This window comes from Scyliorhinus torazame, chromosome 9, assembly GCF_047496885.1.
Source record: "Scyliorhinus torazame isolate Kashiwa2021f chromosome 9, sScyTor2.1, whole genome shotgun sequence".
Taxonomy (NCBI): Eukaryota; Metazoa; Chordata; class Chondrichthyes; order Carcharhiniformes; family Scyliorhinidae; genus Scyliorhinus; species Scyliorhinus torazame.
In genome coordinates this window covers 225,001,890-225,018,047 of record NC_092715.1, presented here as the reverse complement: position 1 = coordinate 225,018,047, position 16,158 = coordinate 225,001,890, and the positions used below count along the sequence as shown (strand labels likewise).

Sequence of the window (16,158 nt, the reverse complement as noted above, 5' to 3'; positions counted from 1 at the left end):
GCAATTTTTCAACGCGTTATGGAGGGCATTGAGAGGTTTACCACGTGTCGCTGTCTACTTAGATGACGTTTTGATCACAGGGACGTCGGAGCAGGAACATTTGGAAAATCTGGAGGCTGTCCTTGGACGCTTTTCGGAGGCTGGTGTCCGTTAACTTCGCACAAAGTGTGCATTTCAGGCGAAGGAAGTAATCAACCTGGGTTATCGGGTGGAACGCAAAGGTTTGCACCCCGTCGCAGAGAAGGTGCGCGCGATTCAACAGGCCCCCGCCCTGACTGACACTTCACATCTTCGTTCTTTTCTCGGCCTCATAAACTATTACGGGAAGTTCCTCCCCAATCTGGCAACTACGCTGGACCTTCTGCTAAAAAAAAATCACACCTGGGTTTGGGGTCAGCCGCAAGAAACCGCTTTCCGGCGGGTAAAACAACAATTGTCGTTGTCTGGGTTACTAACCCACTATGATCCTGGAAAGCCTTTGCTCGTCACATGCGATGCATCCCCGTATGATATTGGGGCTGTCCTGAACCACAAGATGGAGAACGGGGCCAAGCGGCCGATAGCTTTCGCCTCCCGCACATTAACTGCAGCGCAAAAAATGTATGTGCAGATCCAGAAGGAGGGCCTGGCAGTGGTCTTTGCGGTGAAACGTTTCCACCAGTATGTGTATGGCCGCCACTTCACGATCGTGACTGATCATAAGCCTCTGCTGGGACTTTTCAGAGAGGATAAGCCAATACCGCCCATTGCTTCCGCACGGATCCAGCGCTGGGCTTTGTTGCTTGCTGCATACGAGTATTCTCTGGAGCACAAACCAGGAATGCAGATAACGAATGCCGACGCACTGAGCCGATTGCCTTTATCGATCGGCCCCATGTCGACCCCCACGACCGGTGAGGTGGTTGCAACACTAAATTTTATGTACACCTTGCCTGTCACGGCATCACAGGTCCATGAGTGGACCCAGATGGAGCCAGTCCTGTCCAAGGTTCGACACATAGTCCTGTATGGTGGGCAGCATAGACCGCTCCCAGGCGAGTTGCGGGCATTTTCCTCCAAGCTGTCAGAATTCAGCGTGGAAGACGGCATCCTCTTGTGAGGGACGCGTGTGATTGTCCCGGAAAAAGGACAGGAGCTGATACTAAGAGACTTGCACAATGGGCATCCAGGTGTGACCAAAATGAAAATGTTGGCCCGGAGTTATGTTTGGTGGGCAGGCCTCAACGCCGGCATTGAGAAGGTGGCCCAAAACTGCTCCATTTGCCAGGAGCATTAGAAGCTTCCGCCAGCCGCTCCCCTACATCACTGGGAATGGCCAGGGCAGCCTTCGGCCCGCTTGCATGTGGATTTTGCCGGCCCTTTTCAAGGATCCATGTTCCTTCTATTAATCGACGCCCAGTCTAAATGGCTAGAGGTGCATAAGATGCAGGGGACAACGTCCTGCGCAACAATTGAAAAGATGCATTTGTCTTTTAGTACGCATGGCCTCCCCGAGGTGCTGGTCACGGATAACGTCACTCCATTCACGAGTGATGAGTTTGCGAGGTTCACGAAGATGAACGGCATACGCCATATCCGCACTGCCCCTTACCACCCGGCTTCAAATGGGTTGGCGGAGCGCGCAGTGCAGACATTCAAACGGGGCCTAAAGAAGCAGCCTTCCGGGTCAACGGGCACGAGACTGGCTCGCTTTTTGTTTTCGTATATGACCACCCCCCATGCGATGACTGGGGTAGCTCCCGGAGAACTCCTAATGGGCCGGAGACTTCGCACCCGCCTTAGTATGGTTTTCCCGGATATTGGTGCAAAAGTACGCCGCACACAAGAACGGCAGGGATAGGGTTTTTATCGGCATCGGCCGATTCGGCAGTTTGCGTCCAGTGACCCAGTGTTCGTTCGCAATTTTGCTGGTGGTGCCCAGTGGGTCCCTGGCGTAATCTTTCGCCAAACGAGCCTTATCTCTTACCAGGTGCAAGCCCAGGGTCGTCTCCAGTGCAAATGTGTCGACCAATTCCCCGCCCCCGGAGCTAATTTCTACAGCCACAGAGACCAGAGATAATGGAAAGTAGTCTCACAATCTTCCTCTGGTGCCTCACTCAAAGCCTGCGCAGGTCGTTACAGAACCCCGTGAAGATAGAGATGCCGAGATGCAAATGGTGTCCGGCCTGCGACAAGAAGAGCCCTCCTTTGCCAGGGTCTTCGGTGGATTCCTTGGACTTTGGGGGGGGAGGGATGTTATAACCTGCCTGCTTACCATTGGCTGGGGACTAATGACAATCCCTCAATCCTATGGGAGTATGAGCTTCCCCAATGAGGGGGCGGAGAAATCATTAGCAGACTCCCTGTATAAATAAAGCTGGCCAGTTTGGAACCAGCAGGAAGGAATAAGCAGCAAGCGAAGTTGCTGCTGCTGTTGTGTATATATATGTTATTTATTTCTTTGTATCCTTGGAACTCGTGCTGGATTCTTCGTGGCCCTCACAAAACTATTCCTTTTATTAGAACAAACCTTTGTATTCATAGTCTCATTTCAAAGACTTTAAAGGCACTTGAAACCGTCAAACTGTGGAATTGATAGGCTTCTCACTGATAATCTGTGAAATCAGCACTAATCCTGTAATAACTCTCATATATTTGTCAACAGCAGAATGAAATAGCAAGCATTGCTTTTTTTTTCCAAACGGCAGAAATGTAAATGCTTTGACAGCTTGCCAACTCCCATTGACCGTTCCAATGGGTTTATCCACTTTTCATGTCCACCTTTAATGATCTAAAAGGGAGCCTGACCCCTCTCAAATGGACCTAACCTCTTCCAAAGTTGTCTTGGGACCAAAGTCAAAAGGATAACATATCTCCCCAATCGGAAACTCTACCTCCCTAAAGAACTCTTTCTAAACCTTCTGCCAGATATAATGTGCATACATCGTATTTCCCATTGCCTCCTTGCAAAAATCAGGACAGACTGATGGCAGCTGCATTTTTCAACCCATTCCTGTTCTCCTCCCGGCAAAACTGGTGAAGGACGGGACTTCCGAATTCGGATTTCCAAAGTATTTTTGCAAAGATCAAGAGCCTCTCCGTCTGCATGAATATTAAGGCCTTGATCCATATTGTTGATGAATCAGAAGGGGTTTTATGAGATTGTGCAGTCATTGTCTGCTTTCCAAGCAGCTTTAGTGACTTCAGCTTGATTAATGTGCGATCGAGTAAGACCATCTTAGTCTGCAGTATATTCCACAGCCGTACCATGCAGAGAGGCCTAACTTTAAAATAAGTGGTGGAGTAGCCTAACTATATTTCTGGATGGTGTAGGCCTATGGCCTATTCCTGTTGAGACACCAAGCAGGCCTGCCGTGAGAATAATCTTCACATCTGCACGATGTGGTGGTTTAAACCTTTTTACAAAATCAACCTCTGCAGTAACCCAATAAGTAAGAATGCCGATCCCTTGATTTTCCCATACATTATTCTGCGGCATGAAAGCAATAAAGACTTGCATTTATATATGACCACAGGATGTCCCAAATCGCTTTGAAGTCATCAAGTACTTCTGAAGTGTGTTGTCTGTGATCGGAAGAAAAAGTGAGGTGCCTATAACTGTCTAGAGTTGTGTTCTTTGTACTGCTTCCTCCCCTTGGTGATTGTTCATGTTTCCTGTGTTCAACATCCCAATTTGATGGTCCTCCTCACTCAGTGACTGGAGTTGGATGATAGTTGTGAAAGCCTCTTGGGACAGAGAGTTACTATTATATTCTTGTGCAGGGTCACATGATGACCCTGCAGCTTCTGCCCCCTCATCTACCAGAGTCTGGTCCTGTGTGCCATTTTATGTGGGGGAGGGTAGATGGATTGACCAGATGATTCTCTTTAGAACCAGAAACTTTGTCTGTGCCGGCAGCTATCACGCCCTTTCAGTATATTCCAAATGAATATGTGAACTTCAGGATAGCTATCGGCGTAATGAACCTGGCAAAATTATACTTCTGCTGATTATGTCACCTTGTATGTTGAATCTGAATAAGGACTACTTCTACTAAAACCCAAGGCCTCTATTTGTACTGAGATTTGGACAGTGTTGGAAAAGCCACATTTATTTTGATAAGTATGTACCGGTCAGACAGGGAGGAAGGCGTCGAGCGAGGGAACCGTGGTTTACCAAGGAAGTGGAATCTCTTGTTAAGAGGAAGAAGGAGGCCTATGTGAAGATGAGGTGTGAAGTTTCGGTTGGGGCGATGGATAGTTACAAGGTAGCGAGGAAGGATCTAAAGAGAGAGCTAAGACGAGCAAGGAGGGGGACATGAGAAGTATTTGGCAGGAAGGATTAAAGGAAAACCCTAAAGCTTTCTATAGGTATGTCAGGAATAAGCGAATGACTAGGGAAAGAGTAGGACCAGTCAAGGACAGGGATGGGAAATTGTGTGTGGAGTCTGAAGAGATAGGCGAGATACTAAATGAATATTTTTCGTCAGTATTCACTCAGGAAAAAGATAATGTTGTGGAGGAGAATGCTGAGCCCCAGGCTAATAGAATAGATGGCATTGAGGTGCGTAGCGAAGAGGTGTTGGCAATTCTGGACAGGCTGAAAATAGATAAGTCCCCGGGACCTGATGGGATTTATCCTAGGATTCTCTGGGAGGCCAGGGAAGAGATTGCTGGACCTTTGGCTTTGATTTTTATGTCATCATTGGCTACAGGAATAGTGCCAGAGGACTGGAGGACAGCAAATGTGGTCCCTTTGTTCAAAAAGGGGAGCAGAGACAACCCCGGCAACTATAGACCGGTGAGCCTCACATCTGTAGTGGGTAAAGTCTTGGAGGGGATTATAAGAGACAAGATTTATAATCATCTAGATAGGAATGATATGATCAAGGATAGTCAGCATGGCTTTGTGAAGGGTAGGTCATGCCTCACAAACCTTATTGAGTTCTTTGAGAAGGTGACTGAACAGGTAGACGTGGGTAGAGCAGTTGATGTGGTGTATATGGATTTCAGCAAAGCGTTTGATAAGGTTCCCCATGGTAGGCTATTGCAAAAAATACGGAGGCTGGGGATTGAGGGTGATTTAGAGATGTGGATCAGAAATTGGCTAGCTGAAAGAAGACAGAGGGTGGTGGTTGATGGGAAATGTTCAGAATGGAGTACAGTCACAAGTGGAGTACCACAAGGATCTGTTCTGGGGCCGTTGCTGTTTGTCATTTTTATCAATGACCTAGAGGAAGGCGCAGAAGGGTGGGTGAGTAAATTTGCAGACGATACTAAAGTCGGTGGTGTTGTCGATAGTGTGGAAGGATGTAGCAGGTTACAGAGGGATATAGATAAGCTGCAGAGCTGGGCTGAGAGGTGGCAAATGGAGTTTAATGTAGAGATGTGTGAGGAATATTTGGAACTTTGAAAGGAATAACAGGAATGCGGAATATTTGGCTAATGGTAAAGTTCTTGAAAGTGTGGATGAGCAGAGGGATCTAGGTGTCCATGTACATAGATCCCTGAAAGTTGCCACCCAGGTTGATAGGGTTGTGAAGAAGGCCTATGGAGTGTTGGCCTTTATTGGTAGAGGGATTGAGTTCCGGAGTCGGGAGGTCATGTTGCAGCTGTACAGAACTCTGGTACGGCCGCATTTGGAGTATTGCGTACAGTTCTGGTCACCGCATTATAGGAAGGACGTGGAGGCTTTGGAGCGGGTGCAGAGGAGATTTACCAGGATGTTGCCTTGTATGGAGGGAAAATCTTATGAGGAAAGGCTGATGGACTTGAGGTTGTTTTCGTTGGAGAGAAGAAGGTTAAGAGGAGACTTAATAGAGGCATACAAAATGATCAGGGGGTTGGATAGGGTGGACAGTGAGAGCCTTCTCCCGCGGATGGATATGGCTGGCACGAGGGGACATAACTTTAAACTGAGGGGTAATAGATATAGGACAGAGGTCAGAGGTAGGTTCTTTACGCAAAGAGTAGTGAGGCCGTGGAATGCCCTACCTGCTACAGTAGTGAACTTGCCAACATTGAGGGCATTTAAAAGTTTATTGGATAAACATATGGATGATAATGGCATAGTGTAGGTTGGATGGCTTTTGTTTCGGTGCAACATCGTGGGCCGAAGCGCCTGTACTGCGCTGTATTGTTCTATGTTCTATATTGCCTCTCCTTAATTCCTTGAAGAAAGTGGTGGGGTGTTGCCGCCTTAAGCCACAAATTGGTAGGGTGTTGCTGCCTTGAGCCAGTGCAATCATTTTTCCTGATGGTATCCCCTCTGTGCTGTTTATTTCTTTCATGCCTTTAATGTACTAGAACATCTTAAGGAGAATTGTCAAAATAAATTCAATACTGACCAAAGAGGGTGACTTTAGGACAGGTAACCAAAAGCTTTGTCAAAAGAGGAAGTGTTTTAGGAGCATCTTGAAGGAGGAAAGAACGAGGTGGAGGTGGTGTGTTTTAAAAAAAAAAAAAAAAAAAATTTTATTCTCCTCATTTTTCATTTTTTCTCCCAAATTTGCACCCACCATCAATACAGAATAATAAGTTATGAATATAATGTCAATCCCCATAACAATAACCATAATCCCATCCTCCCACCAAACCCCAAACATTGGCCCGCATGTTAACATAAACAAATGACAAAAAAGAATCAGGAATTGCCCACAGTCACCATTAACACCCACCCTCAACTAATGTTCGATGTTATCCAGTTCTTGAAAGTGCATAATGAATAATGCCCATGAATTGTAGAACCCCTCCATCCTTCCCCTCAGTTCAAACTTAACCTTCTCAAGAGTCAAGAATTCCAACAGGTCCACCCGCCACACCAGGGCGCAGGATGGAGAGGTTGCTCTCCAACCTATCAGGATCCGCCTTCGTGCGATCAACGAGGCGAATGCTACAACATCTGCCTCGCACCCGTTTCCAACCCCGGCTGGTCCGACACCCCGAATATGGCCTCCCGAGGGCCCGGGTCCAGTTTCACGTACTCCACTTTAGAGATTACCCTAAAAACCTCCTTCCAGTAATCCTCCAGCAATCCTCCAGCTGCGGACAGGACCAATACATATGAACATGATTTGTGGCCCCCACCCCACAACGTTCACACACATCTCCTACCCCTTCAAAGAATCGGCTCATCCTCGCCATTGTGAGGTGTGCTCTATATACCACCTTCAGCTGTATCAGCCCCATCCTCGTGCACGAGGTGGAGGCGTTCACTCTCCAGAGCACCTCACACCAGAACCCCTCCTCCATATCCTCTCCCAACTCTTCCTCCCACTTTGCTTTGATCCCTTCCAGTGGTGCCTTCTCTTCCAAAATAACTCCATAAACTGCCGACACTACCCCCTTCTCCAGTCCCCCTGTCGGCAGCACCTCCTCCAGCAGTGTCGAGGCCGGCTCCAGCGGTATTTCCTTTCTGGCAAAATTTCGAACCTGTATGTATCTAAACATTTCCCCCTGCTCCAGCCCATACTTCACTTCCAGCTCCTTCAATCCTGCAAACCGACCCCCAAGAAACAAATCTTTCAGTGTCTTAATCCCCTTCTCCTCCCATTTCTGAAAATTTCCATCCCACTTCCTGGCTCAATTCTGTGGTTTCCCCGAAATCAGCATTTCCCTTGACCCTGCCCCCAACCCGAAATGTTGGCGAAACTGCCTCCAAATTCTCAATGAAACTATTATTACTGAACAAAGAAAAGTACAGCACAAGAACAGGCTCTTCGGCCATCCAAGCCTGCGCCTAATGCTGCCCGTCTAAACTAAAATCTTCTACACTTCTGGGGTCCGTATCCCTCTATTCCCATCCTATTCATGTATTTGTCAAGATGCCCCTTAAACATCATTATCGTCCCTGCTTCCACCACCTCCTCCGGCAGTGGTTCCAAGCCCCCACTGTGTAAAAAAATGTTGTCTCGTACATCTCCTCTAAACCTTGCCCCTCGCACCTTTAAGCTATGCACCCGAGTAATTGACCCCTCTACCCTGGGAAAAAGTGTCTGACTATCCATTCTGTCTATGCCCCTCATTTCCCCTCACAAGGGCGAGGATGCGCCGATTCTTTGAAGGGGTAGAAGATGTGTGTGAACGTTGCGGAGAGGGGGGGGGGGGGGTTCTGAAAATGCCTTTGGCAGGAAAATCGCAGGCATTGAAAAATAAACAGAAATTGTGGCAATACGTTAATTTTAACCGCCTGTACCCGACCCGCCAGTGACCGAGTGAGACCATCCCACCTTGCCAGATCAGCTTTCACTCTCCCCACCAAACTAGAAATGTTGTACCTATGGAGCCCCCCCCCCGCCCCCACTCCCGGGCAACCTGCACCCCCAGGTATCTAAAGTGAGTCCCTGCCCGACGGAATGGCAGCGCCCTGTTGCTTGTTTTAGCCTTAGTTTATTTGCTCTAATTCTGTCACCTTTGCTCATGAGTCGCCAGGTATCTTTCTGATACCGCCACGTGGTTCAAGTCCGAGTAATGATTAATAATGCAACACACCGCTTAGTAAGAGTTAAATCATTTATTATATACAGCAATTAATACTTATACAATAATTCTACTTCTAAACTACTACCTACCGCTAAAAGGCCAATACTTAACTTTGGAAATGGCCCACCAGGTCAGGGAATCGAATGGCCTTTCGAATGGGTTCCGAGCCTGCGGGATTCAAAAGCTGGTACAGGTCGATAGTCAGGAGTGTCTATCTGGTAGCGATCGTTGGAGTAAAACTTACGGCGTTCTTGCAGCAAGGGTCTCGAAGGGTGCGGAGAGGAGAAGAAGGGTCAAGTTGAACTTGGCTCCTATTCTTATAGTCCCCAGGGGCTTCCCGCCTCTCGGGGCGGACCTTGTACCTGGTTCCAAGTGATTGGACTTGGTCCCAATCACTTGGTTCGATATGCTCCAATACCGGAGCGATTCCTTGATCGAGGGGTGGTCATTTACCTTTCTTTGTGTCAGCTTCTGCTGGCGCCGAAAGGTCTGGGTCGGCTTTGAGTTGCTAATTTGTAGCAATTGTTCCCGGGGATGGCTGATTACTATGCAGATGGCTGGGGTGTTATGATGTTGATGGCTGCAGGTATTGGTCTGGACTGACCTCCCCAGAGGCGAATACACTGTTTTACCTGCAGCTGTCTGTTTGAGTCCTGTTGGCTGATTTTCCCATCAGCCTCTTCCGTTCACCATTTTAAATCGGGGTTTGACCATTCTAATCGGGAGTCAGCCATTTTACATGGCTACAGCCCCCACCCGCGGCTGAGACACCACAAAATACTCACTCTTGTCTAGATTTAATTTGTACCCCGAGAAAGACCCAAACACTCAAACCAGTATTCCCCCTATTTATTGACACACTCGGTTCTGACACGAAGAACAACAAATCATCGACATATAAGGACACCCTATGCTCTGCCACCCCCCCCCCCCCCCGCCCGCCCGCCCCCGCACTATTCCTTTTGATACTTCCGAACCTCTTAATGCGATGGCCAATGGCTCAATCGCGAGTGCAAACAGCAGGGGGGGACATAGGACATCCCTGCCTGGTCCCACTGTGGAGAGAAAAGTATCTTGAGCTGATGTTACTTGTGCGGACACTCGCCCTTGACTCCTTTATATAGTAGCTTTACCCAGTCCACAAATCTTGGTCCAATCCCAAACCGCTCCAGAACTGCCATCAAGTACCCCCATTCTACCCGGTCAAACGCCTTCTCAGCGTCCAATGCCACAACCACCTCTGTTTCCTTCCCCTCTGTCGGCCATAACCACGTTCAATATCCTTTGAATGTTCGAAAAGAGCTGCCTCCCTCTCACAAACCCCGTCTGATCTTCACCTAGCACCTTCGGGAGGCACTCCTCCAGTCTACCTGCCAGTAGCTTCGCCAATACATTTGCATCCCCGTTTAAGAGTGATATACGACCCACACTCCATCGGATCCTTATCTTTTTTAAGCAACAGGGATATCGATGCCTGCCCCAAAGTTTGTGGTAACACCCCCTTCCCTATCGCCTCTTCAAACATCCTCACCATCAGGGGTGCAAGCTTATCCTTGAATTTTTAATAATATTCCACCGGAACCCATCCGGCCCTGACACCTTCCCCGACTGCATCCTCCTAATCGCATCTTTTATCTCCTGCGCCCTTGACCTCTTGACTAGACCTCCTAACCCACTTGCGTTCCACGTGACTATCCCAACTGGGGGACTCTGACCCCCCCCTTTCTTATCTACCATCATCATACCACCGGGCTCTGCCCCATGAGCCTGACCCGCCCCTATCCATTATTAACATGGAACTCCCCCCCCCCCCCCCCCCCATCCCTCCCAGAATCCCCCCTACACTTCCTCTCGAGAAAACGTCACCCAGTATCGATGCCCCATCCCCGCTCGGCTCATAGGCCCATTCAAACCTGCTAACCAGGCTCCAATGTTCGCAGCCCTCCTCCCACCTCACCTCCGTTCACTAGCCGACTTTAGTCACCTGCTGCGGGTCGCTCACCCCCCACGGTATGCCGTCCTCTTCCACCCAGTCCCAGAGAAAAAAAAACAATTCAACCCATACAATTCACTAAAATAAGATGTAACCGTTGCAACAAAGAATGCCAATCAACCCAAACAATAACTTGAACTCTGTAACAATGTGAAGTGAGTAAATTACAATACATGTCAATGAAAAGAAAGTTATAGCATTTATACATTTTCCAGTTCCCCAATCACAGTCGACATCTTCCAGCTCCGTTCCTCACGTCTGTCCCAAGCCTTTAGCCTTCACGAATGCCTCAAGCCATCTCCACTGTTTCAAAATAAAAGTCTTTGGTGTTATACGTCACCCTCGGCTTCGCTGGGTATACCATATGAAAATCGCACCCCCTTGTTGTACAGTGCCGCCTTCACTCGGCCAAACACCGCTCGTCTTTTTGCCAACTCCACCGTTAAGTCCTGGTAAATCCGAACTCCAGCACCATCCCATGCACCTCGCGCTTCTGCTTCGCCCAGCTTAACACCTTCTCCTTCATGTGGAATTTATGGAAGCAGATAATTACTGCTCTTGGCGGTACATTTACTTTAGGCTTCGGCCTTAATGACTGACGAGCTCAGTCCAGCTCATACCGCGAGGGGTTCTCGCCCTGCCCCATCAACTCCCGCAGCATCTTAGCGAAGTACTCTGTTGGCCTTGAGCCCTTTGTCCCTTCGGGCAAGCCCACAATTCTCAGATTGTGCCGCCTCGAGCGGTTCTCCAAGTCCTCGAGCTTTGCGCGGAGTCCTCTGTTGACCTCCACAACCCTCCGCAGCTCGTCCCCCATCGAGGTGAGCTGGTCGCTGTGCTGCGATGCGGCCTCCTCCACTTCATTCGTCTTCTCGCCCTGCTCTCTCACCTCGGCCGATGTCTTTGCCACAGCTACCCTCACCGGGGCGATTGCCTCCTCCACCAATGACTTCAATGCGACCGTCGTCTCCTTCCTCAAAGCCTCCATGTGCCTCGCAAACTGATTTTCCAGCGCCACAGCCATCACCTCTGTCATCTTTTCCACCGTAAGCAGTGCGGCCCCCCATACGGTCCGGCATCCGCCATCTTGTCAGCGCTTTTGCTGGTCCTCTCATTCAGCGGTGAGCCCGCGTTTCCTCCCTTCTTGCCGCTGCTTTTCACATCCTTTAACGTCTTATCATTCTTTTTTTTTTTTCAATCTTTTTTTAAAAAAAGCTCTTCCTTTAAAAAAAAAAAAAAAAAAAATTCTAGGCGGAAGCCACCCAATGTAGAACATCTCCACTACATTGCGCCCTGGCTTCGGGCCTGCCGCCTTGTCCTCAGTTAGGCTCCGCCCCCGCTGCTCCAAACGGTGTGCACCCTGGGCTCGACGCCTCAGCTCCAGCCGCCCGACACTCGTGCGGGGTTCCTCGCCGGTTCTCAAACTGGCCCGGCAAGAGAGACCGAGCACATGGCTATGTCTCTTCTTATCCCTCTGGGATTTCGCGCTCTTTGGGCGGTCCTTAACTTGGACCCAATATTTCGACAGCTTCGATCACTGCCTTCGATTTTGGCCAATAAAGGGGCGGGTGCCTTGAATGCTGGGCGTGTCCTTAGTGGTCATTGATCTTGGCTGTTTGGGCTCCCTGAGTAAAGGGAGTGGCGCCGATTAGTCTGCATGTGTATCTGAGTACAGTTCTTTTGCTCTGGGGAAATGGCCCATTAGAATGCAAACGAGCGGGGGTTTCGGTCATGTCTAGCTATCTGGGTTGCAAGATAACTCTGCAAGCTCGGAGTCTGTCTGAGTCCTGGGTTGGCCATAATTCCCATGGTCCTTTGCAGGTGGCCATCTGAGATGGCTACACCAGGTGGCACTGCCAGCTTGCAGGGGCACTGCCAGTGTGTCAGGCTGGCAGTGGCAAGATGCCAAGCTGGCATTTTTCCCACGACGGGGTTCAGGCCCTAGGGGTTTACTGTGCAGGTGGATGGGCATGTGGGCGGCCAGAGAACCCTCCTATAGGTGAGTTGGGGCTTTGGGGTGGTTCGGGGAGTGCGTCGGGGAGGAGGGGGGTGTGTGTTAGAAGATCAATCTCCTGCTACATTGAGGAGTTCCGCTGAGTATAGCTTCTCAGTGCAGAAAATGGGACTAAGTGCGGCCTCGTCACTGAGGCCAGAATCTACCAGAATGGGAATAAAGTCCCGTTTAACAGCATGGGGTTTCTCAGCGCTCCGAGCAGCAGGAAACACCTGGCTAAACATTTTGATTATGGGACTCTGTTCCCATTTGGGTAGATCATGCCAAGCATTGGTTCAGGACTGGGTAGTGCTCTTGTTTAAGATATTATTCACCCCGGTAGCCAATTTCTCTTTGGCATCTTTTTATTCATTCTTGGGATTTGAGCGTTACTAGCAAGGTCAAGATTTGTTGCCGATCCTTAATTGCCCTGGAGATGGTGTTGGTGAGCAGCCTTCTTGAACCAATGCAGTTCATTTGGTGGAGGTAGATCCTAGTAGGACGAGAGAGGGAAGGAATTCCAGGATTTTGGCCTATTGACTGTGAAGGTGCTCCAATATAGTTCCAGACCAGGAATGTGTGTGACATGGTGGAGAACATCCAGGTGTTGGTGTTCCGCCCTATCCGGAGATGGTAGAGGTTTGGAAGGTGGAGCCTTGGTGAGTTTTTGCAGTACATCTTGTTTATGGTACACACTGGTGGAGAGAGTGAATGCTTACATTGGTGGATGGGGTGCTTATTCAGTGGGCTACTTTGCCCTGGATGGTGCCCTACATCTTGAGTGTTGTTAGATTTTCACTCACATCCAGGTAAACTCCTGACCTGTATCTTGAAAAGAGTAGACAGATTTTGGGGAGACAGGAGATGAGTTGCTGGTCGCAATTCCCAACATCTGGTCTACTCTTATCGCCACAATATTTATATGGCTGGTCATATAAGTTTCTGGTCAATGATAAAACCCAGGAATTCAGCAATGGTAATGTTATTGAATGTCAAGGGCGGATGGTTAGATTCTCCCTTTTTGGAGATATAATTGCCTGGTACTTGCGTGGCATGAATGCAATGGAATAAGCTGCACTGAAATGGTGCATAAATGATGATTAAGCATGTTATTGAGAGAACACAGATCACTTCACTCAGCAGCTGAGAGTGCTTAATACTGGGTGTCCAAGTGGACATGGATCCTGTTCTCTGGCACTCTGCTCACCTCGGGTATAAATTTCAACCCTCGAGTAGGAGAGCCACACACTTTTTATATTTTTTTCCAGTGTCAATTCTTTTGCCACCAACATTACTTGTGCTGTTCCAGTAGATTAATCTTTTTAATGAAGAATGTCCTCTGTCTGGTAATTCATCATTTAATAACACCCGTGACAAAAAGCTTTCTGTATCTTGATTGTGACATTTTTCCTGCTGGCCATTAAAATGAATATTGTTGACCGAGCTTTTTGTAATAGGACTATTTTCAAGAATATTTTCACACTTGTTGAGTTTAACGCTTTGCTTTCTGATTCGAATTAATTGAAAAATGCCATTGTCTTTGGGGCCTGCCAAGTGATGTTTTGGCTCATCGCTTCTCGGCCTTTTGGCTAAGATCAAGTGTCTGTAGATTGAGCCTTTGGTTCAGATCTGGTGTGTCTCTCTTGTGGGGACCATGAGTTTGATTCAATTTGAATTGGTTTTTTGGAGCAGGCGAGGAGCTGGATTAGGGGTTTGCCCCTGACCCCACACTCTGAGCCCTGGCTTGGTAACTCAGAAAAGGAAAAAATTTAAAAAAAAAGTGATGTTTTGGCTCGAGGGTTAATCCAAAGGGACTCTGTGAAATGGTATAAGGGTATTGACCAGTAAAGGACAGTGGCATTTTATTTTGCCCATGCGCTGCCTGCAATCTGAAAGCGAGCAATTCAGCTACAATTCACTTTCTTCACTTGTAAGAAAACTTGATACTTGCCAACAGAAAAATGTATGTGTACATTAATTCTTCAATATTAGCTGTAATTTTTAAATTTATTTACAGATCTTGCGAGATTACATTACTTAATTCACTAATGCCAAAGAAACATATTGAGAAGGCTGATTACTATTTTCTGAATAAGCACCTGCACTAATTAACAAAATTACTTGTTCCAGCTTCATTTATTTTAATGGGCTCAGTTTGAGAAAGGGAAAACTGGAATCTGGCTTTGAACTGAATGAGTCTGGATGCAGTATGAGGAAATGATAGCGATACATCCCATCAAGACATCTGCTTTCATGATCTGTTTAACCTTCTTTCTCTAGTGTTTAACTTAACTTCATTAGCCTCCCAGCTGTCTTTTGAACCTTCTCATATTTTCACATCTATCGCCTTCTTGAAAGATTATCCCAGAGGTTTATCGTTCTTACAGTAAAGATGCTCATTTTTCTAATCCGCTTTTTAAATTTAATTTTCCAATACTTAAATTTATCATCTTGTCTCCTTTAATTGAAATTATTTCCAAGACTCACCTTTTTGAGTTATATACTGTTTTGTATACTGCATACTGCCTTGGGATCCTGTCTTACGTTTCTCTCCAATCTAGAGGGTGCGAACTACCGGCCAAGCTGAGCCCAAAAAGCAGCGCCGCCGCGGCTTTACAAAAGAGGACACAATTCCGATACCAGAAATGTTGGGGAATGAAAGGTTTAGTGAGAGGGAAGAACTGAGGGTGATCAATATTAGTAGAGAAATGGTGCTGGGAAAATTGATGGGATTGAAGGCGGATAAATCTCCAGGGCCTGAGAATCTGCATCCCAGAGTGCTTAAGGAGGTGGTGCATTGGTGGTCACCTTCCGGGATTCTATAGACTCTGGAACTGACCCTGCAGGTTGAAGGGATAGCTCATGTCACTCCGATATTGAAAAAGGAAGGTAGAGAGAAAACAGGGAATTATTGTCCAGTAAGCCTAACATTGGTAGTGGGGAAAATTATTGAATCCTTTATCAAGGACTTTATAGCGGAACATTTAGAAAGCAGTGGCAGGATCAGTCAGAGTCAGTATGGATTTATGAAGGGGAAATCATGCTTTACAAACCTGTTGGAATTTTTGAAGATGTAACCAGTACAGTTGACAAGGGGGAGCCAGTGGATGTGGTATACTTGGACTTTTAGAAGGCATTTGATAAAGTCCCGCATAAGAGATTATTGTGCAAAATTAAAGCGCATGGGATTGGGGGAAGTATATTGAGGTGGATAGAATACTGGTTGGCAGCGAGGAAACAAAGAGTAAGAATTAATGGGTCCTTTTCAAATTGGCAGGTAGTAACTAGTGGGGTGCCACAGGGATCGGTGCTGGGGCCCCAGCTATTTACAATATATATATTAATGATTTGGATGAGGGAGTAAATGCAACATCTCAAAGTTTGCAGATGATACCAAGTTGGGTGGGAGGATGAACTGTGACAAGTATGCAGAGATCCTACAGCATGATCGGGACAGGTTGGGCGAGTGGGCAAACCAATGGCAGATGCAGTATAATTTGGATAAGTGTGAGGTAATTCACTTTGGAAGCAAAAACAGGAAGGCAGATTACTACCTGATTGGTTGCAAATTGGGAGAGGGGAGTGTGCAGGGGACCTGAGTGTCCTTATGCACTAGTCGCTGAAGGTAAGCATGCAGGTGCAGCAAGCGGTAAAGAAAAAATAGTATGTTGGCCTTCATTGCGAGAGGTTTCGAGCACAAAAGCAGGGATGTGTT

The 16,158-nt window shown here is 47.6% G+C and overlaps 1 protein-coding gene and 1 non-coding gene across 10 annotated transcripts in view; both read left to right on the top strand.

Annotated features, from left to right (window-relative positions):
• The window catches only part of LOC140429750 (adhesion G protein-coupled receptor L3-like), a 1,506,492-nt gene that overhangs the window by 530,769 nt on the left and 959,565 nt on the right, over positions 1–16,158 (top strand). The gene's annotated exons all lie outside the window — the stretch shown is intronic.
• LOC140430155 (U2 spliceosomal RNA) lies at positions 14,013–14,207 on the top strand. The gene has a single exon (XR_011949338.1). It is a non-coding gene; the product is annotated as a U2 spliceosomal RNA (small nuclear RNA).